Genomic DNA, 19,600 nt, shown 5'->3' on the forward strand with positions numbered 1-19,600 from the left:
CCGCCATCCCACAGGAATCCCCCCTCAAGTGCAGGTGCTGTCAGTACTCCATTTCCTAGCAAGTGGGTCATTTCAAACAACAGTGGCCATAGCATCAGGGATGTCCCAGCCTATGTTTTCCAATGTGTTGTCCAGAGTGTTGTCTGCCCTGCTATAACACATGCGGACCTACATCGTTTTCCCTCAGGTGGAGGATTTGCCTACACTGAAAGGTGACTTCTATGCCCTTGGACATATCCCCAACATCATAGGTGCCATTGATGGGACCCATGTGACTTTGGTCCCCCCCCAAAGGAGTGAACAGGTGTACAGGAACCGGAAGAGTTATCATTCCATGAATGTACAGATGGTATGTTTGGCAGACCAGTACATCTCCCATGTGAATGCCATGTTCCCTGGCTCAGTGCATGACGCCTATATCCTGCGGAATAGCAGCATCCCTTATGTGATGGATCAACTCCAGAGGCACCGTGTGTGGCTATTAGGTGACTCTGGTTACCCCAACCTGTCATGGCTACTTCCCCCAGTGAGGAATCCCAGGACAAGGGCAGAGGAACACTACAATAAGGCACATGGGCAAACTAGGAGGGTGATCGAGCGGACCTTCGGCCTCCTGAAGGCCAGGTTCAGGTGTCTGCATATAACAGATGGATCCCTATTCTACTCGCCAAAGACGGTGTGCCAGATCATCGTGGCCTGCTGTATGCTTCACAACTTGGCTTTGCGATGACAGGTGCCTTTTCTGCAGGAGGATGGTCTAGATGGCGGTGTTGTGGCAGCTGTGGAGCCTGTGGACAGTGATGGGTAGGATGCAGAGGAAGAAGACATGCAGAACAGGGACTCAGTGATCTAGCAATATTTCCAGTGAAACACAGGTGAGAATATATTCCTACCTACTACATGTACTTTTACACTTCTACCTCTATCCTCTCTGTCGTTTTCACCCAGTGTATGGTCACTGAGTTGTCACTTTCCCTTACGGTTTCACAGGTGTGGGTCCCAACGTGTGTCATCTGCTTAGATTCCTCATGGACTAGAGCTGTGTGACATAGGTATGTTGACATTACTATTTCAAGAACATTTTGTCACTGTAATTGCAAATACACTATTTCGAAATTACAGACTCCAGATCTTTTGGTGCTTTAGGTGTATTTATTTCAATACAAAATATTGGAGGGGGAAGTTAAATGGTGAGGGGTGATGGTGGAGGAGTGTCCATGGCAGAGTCCAGTCTATTAGTCTCACAGGTGCATTGCCCATATGGACATAGGAACTGGAGCTGGGGCAGTTTCAATATGGACAAGGTGACAAAGTGGGACAGTGGGATGACAATCAGGGTGGTCTCATTTCTTGGCGGGGGTCTTGGCATTGTGCTCTGTCTTGTTCCTGTATCTCAGGGACAGTTTGCGGGGTGGTTCTTCGTCTGCAGGGGGTGGGGTGCTGGTGTGGTGGTCCTGTGGCGGTGCCTCCTGTCTACTAGCGCCGGCGGAGGTGGTGGGCAGTTCATCGTCCATGCTAGTGTCAGGGGCCCCTTGTGGTGCCACAGTGTCCCTCCTGGTGTTGAGTACTTCCTTCAGCACCCCTACGATGGTGCCCAGGGCGGAGCTGATGGTTCTGAGTTCCTCCCTGAACCCCAAATACTGTTCCTCCTGCATCCTCTGGGTCTCCTGAAACTTGGCCAGTACCGTTGCCATCGTCTCCTGGGAGTGGTGGTAGGCTCCCATGATGGAGGAGAGGGCCTCGTGGAGAGTGGGTTCCCTTGGCCTGTCCACCCCCTGTCGCACAGCAGCCCTCCCAGTTCCCCTGTGTTCCTGGGCCTCCATCCCCTGGACCGTGTGCCCACTGCCACTGCCCCCAGGTCCCTGTTGTTGTTGGGGTGGTGGGTTATCCTGGGTTCCCTGTAGAGGTGGACACACAGCTGATTGACGAGTCCTGGGGACGGAGGTATGGACCCACTGGGTGGGTGCTGTGCTGGTGTTTCCTGAGGGGGGAAGGTCTGTGGTGGCCTGTGCCTGTGTGAGGGGAACCGACTTTCCAGAGGCCCCGATGGTCCGGGCTGGTCATCTAGATCCAGGTGGCCAGAGCTGCTGTCATCACTGTGGGCCTCTTCTGTGGGTGGAGTGGAGATGTCTGGACCCTCCTGTCTGGTGACGTTGGGTAGTGGTCCTGCAGGGGTGGAAAGGCATGATTATTGCATCTGTGTGTGTCATGGTGTGCAATGAGTGGGTGACCATGTACCCCAGTGCTGGCATTCCTGTGTGTGAGCTTGTGTGATGATAGCTTAGGGGGATGTATTGGTATGTGCAGTGGGCATGCTTTAGTGATGGGTGTCCATGCGTTGTTGTTGCATGCAGGGCTTGGTGTTAGGATGTGTGGTTTGTGATATTGGTACATTTGTGAGGAGTTGGAGTGATAGGGGTGGGGGCGAGGGTGGGGGTATGTGATAGCATGCAGGTAGGGTGGGGGATGTAATAGTTAAGATTTGACTACCCAGAGTCCATTCCTCCACCGACTCCTGCGAGGCCCTCAGGATGCAGAATCGCCAAGACCTGCTCCTCCCATGTTGTTAGTTGTGCGTGGGGAGGTGGGGGTCCACTGCCAGTCCGCTGAACCGCCTGGTGGTGTCTTGAGACCACGGAACGCACCTTCCCCCGTAGGTCGTTCCACCTCTTCCTGATGTCCTCCCGATTTCTTGGGTGTTGTCCCACCGCATTGACCCTGTCGACTATTCTTCGCCACAGCTCCATCTTCCTTGCAATTGAGGTGTGCTGCACCTGGGATCCAAATAGCTGTGGCTCTACCCGGACAATTTCCTCTACCATGACCCTGAGCTCCTCCTCCGAGAACCTGGGGTGTCTTTGCCGTGGCATGGGGTGGTGTAGGTGATGTGTAGGGTGGTGTGTTTGGTGATAAGTGTGGTGATATGTAGTGGTGTGTGGTGTTTTGTGCGTGGAAGTTGTGTGGGTGATGGTGTTGTGTGCCTGTGGATGCTAGTTTGTTGATGGTGGTGTCTCTCTCTGGCCTTCTCTCTGTAATTTTGGTCGTAGGGGTTTGTGGGTGTGTGTTTTATATTGTATTGGGTGTGTGGGAGTGGTGTGTGTATGTGTATCAGGTGTGTGTATTTCGATTTGTCCAATGTGGTGGTGTTTTGGAGATGTGTGTGTATTTGGATTTGTGGGTCGTGATAGTGTGGGCGTTTTTCTGTTGGCGTGACGGTGGAGGTTTTTGTTTCGCTAGTTTATCACTGACCTTTGGTGTGGCGGACTTGTGTGGGTGTCTGAATTTTGTTGGATTCCGAGATGTGGGTCATAATAGCTGTGGCGGAATTCCGCGGCCGCGGCGGTGTGTTGGCGGTCTTCTGCACGGCGGTAAGAGGCTTTTACCGCCAATGTTGTAATTACCGCCTTAGTCTCCCACAATACAAGTGATTCTGCCACCCAAATCCAGTAGTCTCATTAGGATAATGAGAGCCTAGGTGACAGTACCTGGTATGCATCTAAAATATAGCCGCAAGGGCGCATGTGCATTGCAAAAGCAAGTAATGCGCTGATTCCTTCTTCTGCCGGAAGAGCGATGTGTCAATTCTTTCCTCGCAGGGAAGGGAAGCGTTGATTTCTGGACAAACAGCCTTGGGTCTGTGCAGGGATGTAGAAGATTTTGACGCCCAGGGTCGTGTGGAAAATACAGATGCACAGAAATTGTGAATCTGAGCTGAGCTGGCGATGCATCTATTTCACCGGTGCTGCATTGATTTTTCAGCCACGGTGCAGGCACTGCATTGATTTTTCTGCTGCTCGGCTCCTGGGCGTGGAGTTTCACTCTGGTTCTGCATGTTCTCCTTCCAGGAGCCCAGGGACTGGATGTGGCATCACTTGTCAATTCAGGGTTCTCTGTAAGAGAGCCCATGTGCTAGCAGATTAATTCTTGGAAGGCCCTGAGACTTCACAACAGGAGGCAAGCTCAGTTCAAGCCCTTGGAGATCCTTGGAAAGCAGACAATCCAGGAGTGTTCTAAAGTTGTGGGGTCAACAGTCTAATACTTATACTCATTTCTGCCTTTGAAGTAGGCAAATTTCAAAGGAAAGTCTTGTAGTGCACAAGACCCTGCCTCTTCCTTACCCTACCCCAGCCACACTGTAGGAGGTTGGGGGCTGTACTGTGTGAGGTCAGGCATAGCCCTTTCAAGTGCAGGTGTCAGCTTCTTCCTCCCACTCTAGCCCAGGAAAACCCATCAAGATATGCAGGAAAGACCTCAGCTCCCTTTGTGTCACTGTCCACAGTGAATTTACAGACAGCCCAACTGTCAGTCTAACCCAGGCGTGGATTTAGCAGCCAGGCAGAGGCACACAATGGTTAAGCAAAACAATGGCCACTCTATAAAACTGGCATTTCAAACAGACAATCTAAAAAGCAACTTTACCAAAATATGTATTTTTAAATTGTGAGTTCAGAGACCCCAAACTCCACATCTCTATCTGGTCCTAATGGAAAACGGCACTTAACGCATACTTTAAGGCAATCCCCATGTTAACTTATGAGAGACATAGGCCTTGCAATAGTGAAAACAAATTTAGCAGTATTTCACTATCAGGGCATGTAAAACACTCTGGTGCATGTCCTACATTTTAAATACACTGCACCCCGCCCAGTAGGTTGCCTGGGGCGTACCTTAGAGGTGACTTACATGTAGTAAAAGAAAAGGCTTGGGTCTGGAAAGTGGGTACACTTCACAGGTTGAATTGGCAGTATAAAAATGCACACACAGACACTGCAATGGCAGGTCTGAGACATGTTTACAGGGGTACACATGTGGGTGGCACAATCAGTGCTGGAGGCCCACTAGTAGCATTTGATTTACAAGCCCTGGGCACCTTTAGTGCACCTTACCATGGACTTACTAGTAAATCAATTATGGCAATCATGAAGAAGCCAATTACCAATACAATTTAGGCAGAGAGCACTTGCACTTTAGCACTAGTCAGCACTGGTAAAGTTCCCAGAGTCCTAAAACCAGCAAAAACAAAGTTCAGCACAGGTTCATTACAGGAGGTCAGAAGCCAAAAGACAGGGTTGGCCACCCCAAGAACTGACAGGTCTAACAGTAATGTCTTCTCATACAACAGTATTTTTTAAATTGATGTAAATCTTGCTCAGTCTGGGGTATGTTTTATGACTCCCTTCCTTTATTCTCTGTCTAATTGGGTGGCTTATGTCTTAGTCACATTGCTCCACAGCTGCTACATGAACTATGACTCCCATCACAGTATGTGGATTTACATCAGTATAAATTAAGTATGTTAGGCACGGACAAGGTCCAAAGAAAGGTCCAATAAAATAATTGTAATGGTCTTCCAAAATACAATCGCTGGAGGCTGCCCCTTTAAGTATTCAACGCATTCCATCATTCTAGATGCAAAGAAGGTTGGTGCCAGGACAAGGAAATAAATGTATATCTTTTAGGCAAACTCTTAGATAATTGGCCCAAACAACAACAAATAGATCTGGAGAAAAGAGCTTTGTTCTTATCATTCCTGGGTTTGTATATAAAGATGTTAAATTACTTATTAACATTAGTCCTCATATCACTGAATACAACAACTGCTCATTTAAATGTCTACTAGGACTACTGTGCATGTATAGGCCACAGGTTACAAACCTGTATAAGATTACTGCACTGCAAGGTGATTTGCAGTACTTTTACTCTGTAGACTATGGCCTATAATCTTCCCTATGTTACATGATTATACATGACTGTGTCTTCCTCATGAATGAGTGCCTAAGAAACTGGTGTTTGCCAGAGTCCTCTAAAAGTGATTTCAACATGCAAAACACAAAGTACACACAGATCTTTGAAACAGGTTCATTAAGTCCCTGAGGTATCCTTTCACTTAATCAGAATGCCTCACTTGTATTACTTTTACCAGGCTAGAAGCAAAGGTAAGAATAAATGAAAATGTAATCTATGTTTAATGTTTGGGTGTCAGAGGAGGGAAGTGTAGGGAGCAGGTGTTTGAGAGGAATATTCATTTAAAGTGTAGCTTTATAAATATTTCTTCTACCACCAACTCACTGCAATTGCTTTTGACGGATTAAGGGTGTTTGGAAAAAGCTTCAAACTAGCGTCAAATTTGGACGCTAGTTCCCTAACTACCACCATGGTATGCTGTATATTAAATGTGGCGCACACATGGTGGCGTTAGGGGGGGCACTCAGGGGCCATAAATATTTGCCTTAGTGTCTAGCACCCTCCATAAAATGGTTTATATTGGATTGGGAATAGTAAATGTGACCCCTTTAGTATCCAACATCTTCTCCAAATAGTTTAGTTGGAGTAGGAATCGGAAATGTGATCCCTTAAATGTACAACACTTTTCCCAAAATTGGTCACATTAGACTGGTAATAGGCAATTTGACCCCGTTAGTGTTGAACACCTTCCCCAAAATGGTTTTGGTTGGAGTGGGAATAGTAAATGTAATGCTTTTGTAAAATGGTTTTGTGTGCATTAGTAGTAGTTATTGTAATTTAATTAATATCCCTGATTTTCAGAAAAATTATTCACATAGGAGTTGGGTGTTCACTTGTAATAAACCATAGTTATACTTACATTTCTTTACAGGTACATAACACAGTTTGTAGGTTTTATTTTTTTCATGTCTAATATTTATTTAATGATATGCATTTGTAGCATACATAATTGTACATACCAGAAAACATTTTAAGATTGATATATAAATACATTTGTAATGCCATTTTGGTATTAAATAAACCATGTAAAATATATTTAAAAAGTCTTGTGTTTTGTACATATTTCTGTAATTTTGTTCCATTGCTTTATGTTTTAAACATTAATAAAGTTACACATAATTGTGACATAATTTGATTAATATATATTAAATGTTTACATATTTTTTAAATATTATTATTCAATCTATACTTTAAATTGTTCACATATTTTAACAGCGAATTGTTACAAGTTTAACATTTTCAACATTTTTGAAACTTTTAAACATTTTTTAAACTGTTCTTTATATTCCTATTATTTTCTATGGTGAGTCTTTTTTTGTAGTCTATCTCATTTTTAGTCTCTTTTCTGGAAAAGAGATGGTGTTCGTCAAACAGGTAAGACCTTTTTTAAGGTTTTTGAGGGTTTTGAGGGTAGGAGCAATATGAGGGGAGTTTTGTGGACTTCCGTTACAGAGTTGTTTTGGGGCTTCTTGTAGATTTGGTTGTATTTATATTAGTGTAATTCACTAGTGTGTTGACCTAGGTGCAGGTACAGTTTGTAAATAATGTTTTGTTATGTTACATTTTGTTGTGTGATTTTTGAAGTCAGATGTCTATGCTATTTTTGAAGTTACTGTTTTTTGCAAACAAATATTGTACTTTGCAGGTTTTCAATCGCAAATATTTTTTTATGTACATTTTGAGTAAGTTTTTTTTTAAAGGAAATCTTTTTTTGTTTCTAGTAAACCAATATTTTTTAATTTGATTTCCTTTTTTTGTCTGCTTTCCAGTAGTGTTTTTTTTTAAAACACCTTTTCAGTTTTTTTTACAGTTCATGCAGGCTTTGGACTATGTTGATGCGTCTCTATTAGACTAGCTTATTTTTGCATTTTTGTTTGAGGTGTCCTTTGGTGGACTATACATCTTTATTACAGAGATACAGTGGTGGATCTGCAGCTACTGAATAGTAAGTAATATTTAAGTTATTTGTTCTGTGTGGGAAATGTTATATTTTGTGAATTGTGTCCGTTTTTGACGATTGATATTTGTTACAATATCTGTTATAATTAAATTTCACAATACATTTTATGTGTTATTTGATATATGTGAGATTCATATTATTTGCATAAATAACACACATAACATTCTTATTCATTAGTCTTATCTGACATTTTTGTTTTATTTATTTTTTGGCTGATGTAAAAGATGACATGTATATTGGTATTTATGTTGGTTTAGAGTATGCATTTCGTTTTTTGGGTCTTTTGTAGATTCTTCCTCTTTTTATAATAGGGATTTAGTTATTGATTCTAATTAGTGTACTCCTTTGTTGTTTATCAAGAGCTTTACTTTACACTGTAGGATGTCATACATTCTACTGGCTTGTTTGATAAGTGAGTGTAGGTTGAGATCTGTCTAGTGTGGATTGGAAGGCATTGTGCCATCCCTCCACTGTATTGTTGGTTTTGGTTTCCTGTGCGATGGTGCTCTCATAGACATTCCACCATGGTATTTGGAATTTGGGTTGGTGTCTATGTCCAGAGAAATGCAGTCTGTCAACCCATGAGGTATATTTACAAGTGGCCTGCGCTGACGTTGCATCTTTATTTTTGACCCTCCCATGGCGCAGTAAGAACACCATACTTACATTGTAATGCATATAGGCCAATGTGTCTATTTTTTTAGGCCTGCGTCGGAAAATAACTTTGCCAGCACCAGCTGCGTGACGCACATTTTAAAATATGCATGGTAGGTGTCCCACGTAAATACTAAAGTAAAACTGAAACAGTGATATTTACAAGTTTCTGAAAAAGTGACGCTTTGTCGGCAAGATCATAAAATGCATCAAAAGTTCTGGGCATTAACAACCCAGGTGTGCAAAATGGTGCATTGGCTCTGGGACATAAACAGAACACACACACAAAGCACTTTGGCAACCTCAACTATGCCATGGAGGTGCTCATTCTTCAGTTTGGAGTAGCAAGGAGATCACCACTACCCTCCACCACCCCATAGGCAGCGCAGGAGAAGGGAGCATGTCAACCACCAGAGGAATACCCTCATTGACGTCAGGGAGGATGAGGTCATCAGCTATTATTGACTCTGGAGGGAATCCATCATACACCTGCTGACCCAGATTACACTAAGGCTGCAGCCAACAACTGACAGGTGCACCAACACCCCTCCACAGGTCAAGCTGATGACAGTCCTCCACATGCTGGCATCTGGTTCATTCAAACCCACAGCAGCCAGGATGGCAGGAATGTCACAACCATCTTTCTCTGCATTCCTACCCTCTGTCCTGGATGCCATCATCAGCCTCACACCCCAGTAACTACTGTTCCCCAAGACACAGCAACAACAGCTGGACACTGAGCAAGGCTTGTATACAATAGCTGGGTTTCCACATGTCTTGGGGGCTATGGACTGCACACATGTGCAAGGGTTCCCTCAGCAGTAACATCACATCTGTACAGGAACCAGAAGCACACATACTCAATCAATGTGCCAGCCATCATGGACCATCGGGGTGACCATCAGGAATGTGCTGGCAAGATACTGAGGGAGTGCGCATGATGCATACATCTTCAGGCATTCCATCATAAATGACCGGTTCCAGTATGGTCAATATGCAAATGGCCTGCATGTTGGTAAGCAAAACTGAAATACATTACAGATCAGCTAACAGTAACAGGTCTATGGCATAATAGCTATCTCTGTTTCTGTTGATGAACTATAGGGACATATGTCTGACGGGTGTGCCTCATACATGCACCATGCATCATGATACACTTGTAATGCAAACAGACAAGTCACCCTGGTTAAGATATGCAAAGCCATTTTGTGCCTTTGAATGGGGAACGTACAGAGCAATGCAACACTGCCCAAAATGCAGTGTAGCATCGCTGTGTACAAGGGAGGTGTTCCATGGCTGTTCTGGGGGTGTCTCCATTTAACTCCCATGGTTCATGAGGCATGTCATATATCTCACACCAGGTTAACTTGGAATGTGTCAAATCAATTGGCCCCCTCAGGTGATGTGTATCAAGGAAACTGAACTGAAGTCAGTCAAGTCACTAAAACTTCCCCTGCATGCTGCAGCCATTGGCAAACATGTATAGCTAATCATGGCTTTGAGGGTACATCATGTGCAGGAAGGCTCCCCCTGTACAAAGACAATCCCACATGCAATGCATGCACCCAAGTACTGCAGTGCAAGTTTGTCTGTGTCCGTGCTAGGCAGCACAATGTTACATACTTAGGGGGATATGGCGTAGGGCAGTGCAGCAAGCCTTTTTTTCTGCACTGTCTTACACCAATGTGAAGGGGCAGGAATGCATCGTAAAGAGGCTTTGCATGGCCCCATAGATATGGTTGAAAGGCTTGTGCTGCCGGAGCAAAAATAAAAGTGATGCCCTGGTGGTGCAAGCCTCTCATAAACATGCCCCATTGTGTGCCACGTGTGCCAGTGTAGGTGGAGAGGTCAGGGATGTGATGTATAGCCTACATTCTGGGTACTACCACCCTTTCTCTGAGCCACAATGCAGAGCACACAGATGACTTTCAGCACCACACAGTGCCACTAACACAAATAACTCGTCAGCTGTGTGATGAGCACATAGTGGGATCAATGCACTGCAATGTGTAGACAATTATGTGCCATATTGACATGCACACAATAATCTGTCAATGGCAATAGTGGTTGATGGTCAGTATTTACCAATGTGTCATTTCACACTGTGTGGATGGATGGAACCACAACAACTGCACTGGGTGAAAAATTATCTATTAAATCAACTTGTGGTATCAGTCACAGAACAACACACTCAGTGGTGTGTAAAAAAGTACTGTGGAAATCAGCAAATGTGTTACACATGGCAGTATACTTGTATGTTGACCAACACAGGAAGAGCTATGTGCAAAGCCCAAATGTGGCATGCTATATCAGTGCAGGGCCTATACAAGTGTAAATGTCACTCATGGGTGGCATTGTGACACCAACAGTACAAATACACACATCTTGACAATACTGCCAGTTTATGTACACACATACACGTAGTCAGACAGTCGCATTGATGGAAGTAACCAATGTAATGGTTCACCTGTTCTGTGTGGTAAGTTGCCTAAATGAAAAGCATATGAATACAGCAATGTGAAACTCACAAAATCAAACACAATGCTGGCAAACATGTCATACTTCAGTCATCAACATAAATTAATATCTAACCCGGACAAGCCACAACATTGTAATCAAGATACCAATCTCAACATTCAGTTGCCACAGCAATGCTGAAAACATCAAGCCATTAAATTACACAATCCCTACAAGTTAGATACATACACATGTATGTAAGAAATCATTGCATTGTGTCTACTTTTGTAGAAAAACAGCTCCTCGTAACAACATCACTGTGTCCCACATGAAGATGACCCACATTGCAATACATATGTGCAAATCTCAGTGCACCATTACAACTTCTCTGCTAACAATGATTATTTAAACCTGACAATGAACAGCATGACAATCTATACGATGTGTGAACTACACCACATATATAATCCTAAATCACTTAGACAAGTAAGCAGTCTATGAAATGGCTGTGCTGAACTCATGTAGGTTAGCTATGACATCTGATGTTTAACATGGACATATGTATGTGTGAATCTAATACATTTTAACAATGCCACTACCTACCTAGGGAGGAATAACAACCTGAACATCTCATCAAGAATCTGTCACTTCACACATGTAGCGAGTGCACATAACATTGAGTGGTCAGAAACATCTCCAGTTAGCCAGCATAGAAATTAACTCGATTACTATGAAAGTCAGGATGTAGAGCTGTACAGTGTATCAGGCCATGCCCATTATTTGCTATTACACAGAGAAATTGAAGCCTACACCCAACTGTATAAGCAACACACATTGTGAAATACTGTAAGAACTGCATATGTTTATTTGAGTGAACAGAACAGAGATCAAAAGCATTGACAATTGTAATTTATTTTTCACTGCCAGCTGACCAAGGATATGGTCTGCAGCCATGGGTCGTGACCCCACTACCACATACCCAGAGTGATCCTGAGATAAACTACAATAATTCAGTTATCAAGACACACAACATTGTTGAGAGGACCTTTGGCATGTTCATGTCCCGCGTTAGGTGTTTGGACATGTCAGGGGGGTGATTGCTCTACTCCTCCCCTCTTGTCTGCCACATAATACTTGTCTGTGCCACATTATCTGTGTCAGGATAAATGTCCCACGGGACAGGGACCTTCAAGAGCAGGACCTAATGGAGGATAAGAATGATGTGGTGTGAAATCCAGAATACAGTGGCTGGGTATAGGCGTTGCACACACATTGTGTAACATTTTTTATCCTGATGAACATGTACTGTACTGGAGTTTATCCGTACATAGTTACAAGGTGCGACATGCAAATAAATGTTTGAATCCTTTATGGATGTTTGTGTTTATGTCACAGTCCCAGGATACATCAACTTACCTACACCTCGTCTACTAGAAGTAGGCCTCAAAAATGAACCATCAGGTCATCAGACCAGTTGAGCAACATGGGGCCATGCCACACATCTATCAAATGTACATATACTGAAATGCCATATGAAACAGTGCACTGCATTTAAGGGACAGGCCAGCTATGCAACATTATAAATTCTGAATTGATCATCAGTCTCCCCTTGCACTTGAGCAGTGCAGAGCTGCACAACTAGCAGTCTTGCTGTGTTGTGCAACAGCAACGTGTACAATAGATGACACTCAATGAAGCAGTATGAGATTGGATAGGTAAAGTGCTAACATATGAACACATGAAGAATACTGAGATGTCAAGAATAACACTTAGATCAAAAGGCAAACACAACTGTATGTGCATACACACAAACTAATTGCACATGGTTGAATGGAGGGATTTTGCTTTGCATCACAAGAGATGTGCATCTCTGACCTTGGTGTACAGGTGCATAGTAGAGCAGTTCACAAATCTGATATCCACCCAAAGGTGAAATGTAACTTGATTGTGTCTGTTAGAAATGGGGTCTCTGGTTGGCCATCAGTATACACACTGTCCAAGAAGGTACCATCACTTTAGTAGGCGTAAGGGAGGTACACACCTAGAAAAACCCCTGCTCGCCCCCTTGGTGGCTTGGCAAAAGCAATAAGGCTTATCTCAGAGACAAAGTGGACACAATACCAATTTAGATATATAGCCAATATTTATCTAAATCAAAAATGGCCAAAACAACAAAAATCCAACATACACAAGCAAAGTTATGAATTTTCAAAGATTAAACTTCAATATAGCGCTTAGAAACACAAATGCTGCAATTTGGTGATATCACAGCACCATGATGGATTAATTTCCAACAATCTGATGCCAATGGTGCCCAGTCACGGAGTCACACGGACCCCCAAGTACAGTACCTTGTGAAAATGAGGAAACAAGCAGGTACACAGAATTGGGGATCGAGGCGTCGCTGGATCCAGTGCAGCATCGTTTCTAGTGTTGTAGAGCAAAGGCGCAGGTGAGAGGCGTTAGGTCCTTGCTGTGGAGCTGTGAAGGTGAGGCGGTGTAGGTGTGAAGCGTGTGATCGTTGCACTTCCAGTGGGGTCCATATCCGGCAGTCACAACGTGGTGCAGCGATCTCATGGGGTTGTAGTAACGCCACGTGGCTATAGGCGCCGCGGTGGAGTCGGGTGTCACGGACATTGGTGACACCGCACTTCGAAACCTCACAAGGTCATGGACTTCAGCGAGGCTGGAACAGCGTCGGGCATGCGGGGTCGGTCGCGGCCGTTGCACTCCAGCAGGTACCATGGCATCAGTTGCAGGCTGCGTTGCGGGATCCTGCAGCAGTGTCAGTCCGGGCATCGTTCAAAGTCGGTACACTTGTTTTTTCTTGGTTTTCCACCAGCTTCTCCTTTCAAGGGCCCAGGGACTGGATTAGATGCCACTTGGCAGGGTAGGAGTCTCAGCAAGACAGTCCAGGTTGTGGCCGAGGAAATCTTTGATGGCCCTGAAACTTCAGAACATGAAGCAAGCACAGTGCAAGTCCTTGGAGAATCTTTTTAAGCAGGATACACAACAAAGTCCAGTCTTTGCCCTCTCTAAGGCATAAGCAGCAACTACAGGCCTATGCAGCAAAGCACACACAGCAAAGGGGCAGTACTCCTCCTCCAGCTCTTCAGCTCTTATAAAAATCTGGCGTTTTGGGTCCATTACTTATACCACTCTCTGCCTTTGAAGTAGGCAAACTTCAAAGGAAAGTCTCTTTGTTCACAAGATCCTGCCTTTCCCAGGCCTGGCCCCAGACACACACCTGGGGGTTGGAGACTGTATTGTGTGAGGACAGGCTCAGCCCTTTCAGGTGGAAGTGTCAGCTTCTCCCTCCCCACTCTAGCCCAGGAGACTCATTAGGATATGCAGGCTACACCCTAGCTCCCTTTGTGTCACTGTCTAGAGGGAATTCACACCAGCTCATCTGTCAGTCTGACCATGATGTGTAAAACATAAACAGGCACAGGCACACAATGGTTAAGCAAGAAAATGCCCACTTTCTGAAAGAGGCATTTTCAAATTGACAGTTTAAAAAAAAGAAATTACCAAAAGGTGTAGTTTTAAATTGTATTGAGTTCAGAGGCCCCAAACTCCAAACTTCTATCTGCTCCCAATGGGGAAACTGCACTTAATAGATATTTAAGGGTAGTCCCCATGTTAACCTATGAGAAAAATAGGCCTGGCAACAGTGAAAACCGAATTTGGCAGTATTTCACTGTCAGGACATGTAAAAAAACATCAATACATGTCCTACCTTTAACATACACTACACCCTGCCAATGGGGCTACCTAGAACCTAACTTAGGGGTTCCTTACATGTAGAAAAAGGGAAGGTTTGGGCCTGGCAAGTGGGTACACTTGCCAGGCCGAATTGGCAGTTTACAACTGCACACACACACACTGCAGTGGCAGGCCTGAGCCATGTTTACAGGGTTACTTGTGTGGGTGGCACAATCAGTGCTGCAGGCTCATTGTTAGCATTTGATTTACAGGCTCTGGGATTCTCTAGTGCACTTTATTAGGGACTTACTAGTAAGTCAAATAAATCAAGTACTGCTCCTTTGCCTGCAACTGTGCTTTGCTCGATTGGCCTGTAGTTGCTGCTTAGACTGGACTTTGTGGTATATTCCTCCTTGTGAAGTGTCTCCAAGGGCTTGGAATGAGCTTGCATTCCTGTTTTGAAGTCACAGGGCATCAAAGACTTACTCTGCCAGAACCTGGTCTCTCTGCTGAGACTTCTATCCTGCCTAGTGGAGCCCCATCCAGTCCCTGGGCCTTTGAAAGGTGAAGCTGGTGGAACCATTGCAGAAATCCATGCACAGGAGCCACGCGGGGAAAAATGTGGCTGTAAAAACGACACGCAACCTCCATCACGGCTGGGAAATCAACGCATCACCTTCATGGTGGCTGGTAAATCGATGCATCATGGCTAGAGAACGATGCAACACTGGCTTGCGGCTGCTAATCGACGCAACCCACATGTAATGCGGTCCCTCATCACCATGCGGCCGGATTTCGCAAACATCTTCGCTGGGCGTCAAAATCAACGTAAACCTGCCCAGATCTGAGATGCCCATCTGGAAATCAACACATAGCTCTCTTTTAGGGGAGAAAAACAACACATCACCTACTTGACCAGAGAAGAAATGGCACATGGCCTCACTTGCGAGTTAGGAATCAACGCATCGCTGACTTCTCCAATGCACGTTTGCCCATATAGCTTTATTTTTTATACAAACCACGTACAATGAGTAACATCAACGCATCCATTGTTTTCTATGAAGTAAGACTCTTTATTTAAAAAATTAATATCTTTACTTGTGTATGTTGGATTTTTGTCATTCTGGTCTTGTTTGCTTTAGATAAATATTAGCTATATTTCTGAACTGGTGGGTGTCTATTTTGTAGTGTTTTCACTGTATTATTGTGTGTCTTGGTACAAATACTTTACACATTGCTTCTGAGATAAGCCTGACTGCTTGTGCCATGCTACCAAGAGTGTGAGGAGGGGTTATCCTAGGTGTGTATCTTCCTGACCCTGACTAGAGTGAAGGTGCCAGCATTGGACAGAGTGAATACTGACTGCCAACCAGAGTCCCATTTCTAACATTGGTGATCAGCTCTGAGGATATAACTTGTACTTGGCATAGTGATTGAGTGTACACTGCTGTTTTCAGTGCAAATCATTACGTGATTGTAGGAGGCTGGACTGGCTTGTAGTGGGTACCAAGAGGTACTTACACCTTGCACCAGGTACAGGTATCCCTTATTAGTGTAGAGGGGTGTCTAGCAGCTTAGGCTGATAGAAAAGGTAGCTTAGCAGAGCAGCTTAGGCTGAACTAGGAGACGAGTGAAGGTCCCACAGTACCACTAGTGTCATATGCACAATATCATAAGAAAACACAATACACAGATATACTAAAAATAAAGGTACTTTATTTTTATGACAATATGCCAAAGTATCTCAGTGAGTTCCCTCATTATGAGGATAGCAAATATACACAAGATATATGTACACAATACCAAAATATGCAGTAATAGCAATAGAAAACAGTGCAAACAATGTATAGTCACAATAGAATGCAATGGGGGCACATAGGGATAGGGGCAACACAAACCATATACTCTAGAAGTGGAATGCGAACCACGAATGGACCCCAAACCTATGTGACCTTGTAGAGGGTCGCTGGGACTGTAAGAAAACAGTGAGGGTTAGAATAATAGCCCACCCCAAGACCCTGAAAAGTGGGTGCAAAGTGCACCTAAGTTCCCCAAAGAGCACAGAAGTCGTGATAGGGGAATTCTGCAGGAAAGACCAACACCAGCAATGCAACAATGATGGATGTCCAGACGAGAGTACCTGTGGAACAAGGGGACCAAGTCCAAAAGTCACAATCAAGTCGGGAGTGGGCAGATGCCCAGGAAATGCCAGCTGTGGGTTCAAAGAAGCTGCCACCGGATGGTAGAAGCTGTGGATTCTGCAAGAACGACAAGGGCTAGAAACTTCCTCTTTGGAGGATGGATGTCCCACGTGGTGAAGAGTCGTGCAGAGGTGTTTTCGTGCAGAAAGACCGCAAACAAGCCTTGCTACCTGCAAGGGTCGCAGTTAGGGTTTTTGGATGCTGCTGTGCCCCAGGAGGGAGCAGGATGTCGCCAATTGTGTGAGGAGACAGAGGGGGCGTTCAGCAAGACAAAGAGCCCACTCAGAAGCAAGCAGCACTCGCAGAAGTGCTGGAACAGGCACTACGAAGTGGAGTGAACCGGAGCTCACCCGAAGTTGCACAAGAGGGTCCCACGACGCCGGAGGACAACTCAGGAAGTCGTGCACTGCAGGTTAGAGTGCCGGGGACCCAGGCTTGGCTGTGCACAAAGGAAATCCTGGAAGAGTGCACAGGAGCCGGAGTAGCTGTAAAACATGCGGTTCCCAGCAATGCAGTCTAGCGTGAAGAGGCAAGGACTTACCTCCACCAAACTTGGACTGAAGAGTCACTGGACTGTGGAAGTCACTTGGACAGAGTTGCTGAGTTCAAGGGACCTCGCTCGTCGTGCTGAGAGGAGACCCAGAGGACCGGTGATGCAGTTCTTTGGTGCCTGCGGTTGAAGGTGGAAGATTCCATCGACCCACTGGAGATTTCTTCGGAGCTTCTAGTGCAGAGAGGAGGCAGACTACCCCCACAGCATGCACCACCAGGAAAACAGTTGAGAAGGCAGCAGGATCTGCGTTACAAGGTTGCAGTAGTCGTCTTTGCTACTTTGTTGCAGTTTTGCAGGCTTCCAGCGCAGTCAGCAGTCGATTCCTTGGCAGAAGGTGAAGAGAGAGATGCAGAGGAACTCTGATGAGCTCTTGCATTCGTTATCTAAGGAATTCCCCAAAGCAGAGACCCTAAATAGCCAGAAAAGGAGGTTTGGCTACTTAGGAGAGAGGATAGGCTAGCAACACCTGAAGGAGCCTATCAGAAGGAGTCTCTGACGTCACCTGCTGGCACTGGCCACTCAGAGCAGTCCAGTGTGCCAGCAGCACCTCTGTTTCCAAGATGGCAGAGGTCTGGAGCACACTGGAGGAGCTCTGGGCACCTCCCAGGGGAGGTGCAGGTCAGGGGAGTGGTCACTCCCATTTCCTTTGTCCAGTTTCGCGCCCGAGCAGGGCTGAGGGATCCCTGAACCGGTGCAGACTGGCTTATGCAGAGATGGGCACCATCTGTGCCCATCAAAGCATTTCCAGAGGCTGGGGGAGGCTACTCCTCCCCGGCCCTGACACCTTTTTCCAAAGGGAGAGGGTGTAACACCCTCTCTCTGAGGAAGTCCTTTGTTCTGCCTTCCTGGGCCAGGCCTGGCTGGACCCCAGGAGGGCAGAAACCTGTCTGAGGGGTTGGCAGCAGCTGCAGTGAAACCCCGGGAAAGGTAGTTTGGCAGTACCCGGGTCTGAGCTGGAGACTCGGGGGATCATGGAATTGTCTCCCCAATGCCAGAATGGCATTGGGGTGGCAATTCCATGATCCTAGACATGTTACATGGCCATGTTTGGAGTTACCATTGTGACGCTATACATATGTCGTGACATATGTATAGTGCACGCGTGTAATGGTGTCCCCGCACTCACAAAGTCCGGGGAATTTGCCCTGAACAACATGGGAGCACCTTGGCTAGTGCCAGGGTGCCCACACACTAAGTAACTTAGCACCCAACCTTTACCAGGTAAAGGTTAGACATATAGGTGACTTATAAGTTTACTTAAGTGCAGTGGTAAATGGCTGTGAATTAACGTGGACGTTATTTCACTCCGGCTGCACTGGCAGGCCTGTGTAAGAATTGTCAGATCTCCCTATGGGTGGCACAAGAAATGCTGCAGGCCATAGGGATCTCCTGGAACCCCAATACCCTGGGTACCTCAGTACCATATACTAGGGAATTATAAGGGTGTTCCAGTATGCCAATGTAAATTGGTGAAATTGGTCACTAGCCTGTTAGTGACAATTTGGAAAGAAAATGAGAGAGCATAACCACTGAGGTTCTGGATAGCAGAGCCTCAGTGAGACAGTTAGTCATAACACAGGTAACACATACAAGGCACACTTTTGAGCACTGGGGCCCTGGCTGGCAGGGTCCCAGTGACACATACAACTAAAACAACATATATACAGTGAAATATGGGAGTAACTTGCCAGGCAAGATGGTACTTTCCTACAGTGATCACATACTAATTGTTTTTACTTTTTCTCATTTTTGATTTTTTTCTGCTTCTTTTATTTGTTATTTCTTGGAAACTCTCGGCTGTTTGTGGAACTCTTGCATTTTTCTTAAACCTCACAAGCATGTCTCAATCTGTGGATGCACCAGCTGTGGCTACAAAAGCTGTGCTTGAGTTGGAGAAAATGGTGGAGTACACAGTGGCTCAACTTAAGCAATTTTGTAAGGATCTTTCCTGCCCAATCAAGAGCTCCGCCAGGAAGGAGGAGCTGCAAAAGGCATTGAGGGCCTGGGTGGCAGCAAAGGAGGCTCGGGGCACACAGAGGAGGAGGGTGAGGGTGAGGAGGTACAAGTGTTCATAATGTGGTGTTGGGTTACCCTAATCTGCCTGAGGGGAGGTTCTCCAGAGCAGGCAGCAGTGTTTCTTCCAAAGGTCTCACCCCTGAGGAGTTGCAGGACAGACAGGCAGAGAGGGTGCAACAGTTGGAATTAGACACACTTAAAATGGAGTTGGAAGAGAGACGGTTGGCCAGAGAAGATAAATAGATGCTTTTGGCTCATGAATTAAGTTTGAGGGAGCTGGACCAAAGGAACCAGTCCAGCAGAGATGGT

Source organism: Pleurodeles waltl, chromosome 9 (genome assembly GCF_031143425.1).
Source record: "Pleurodeles waltl isolate 20211129_DDA chromosome 9, aPleWal1.hap1.20221129, whole genome shotgun sequence".
Taxonomy (NCBI): domain Eukaryota; kingdom Metazoa; phylum Chordata; class Amphibia; order Caudata; family Salamandridae; genus Pleurodeles; species Pleurodeles waltl.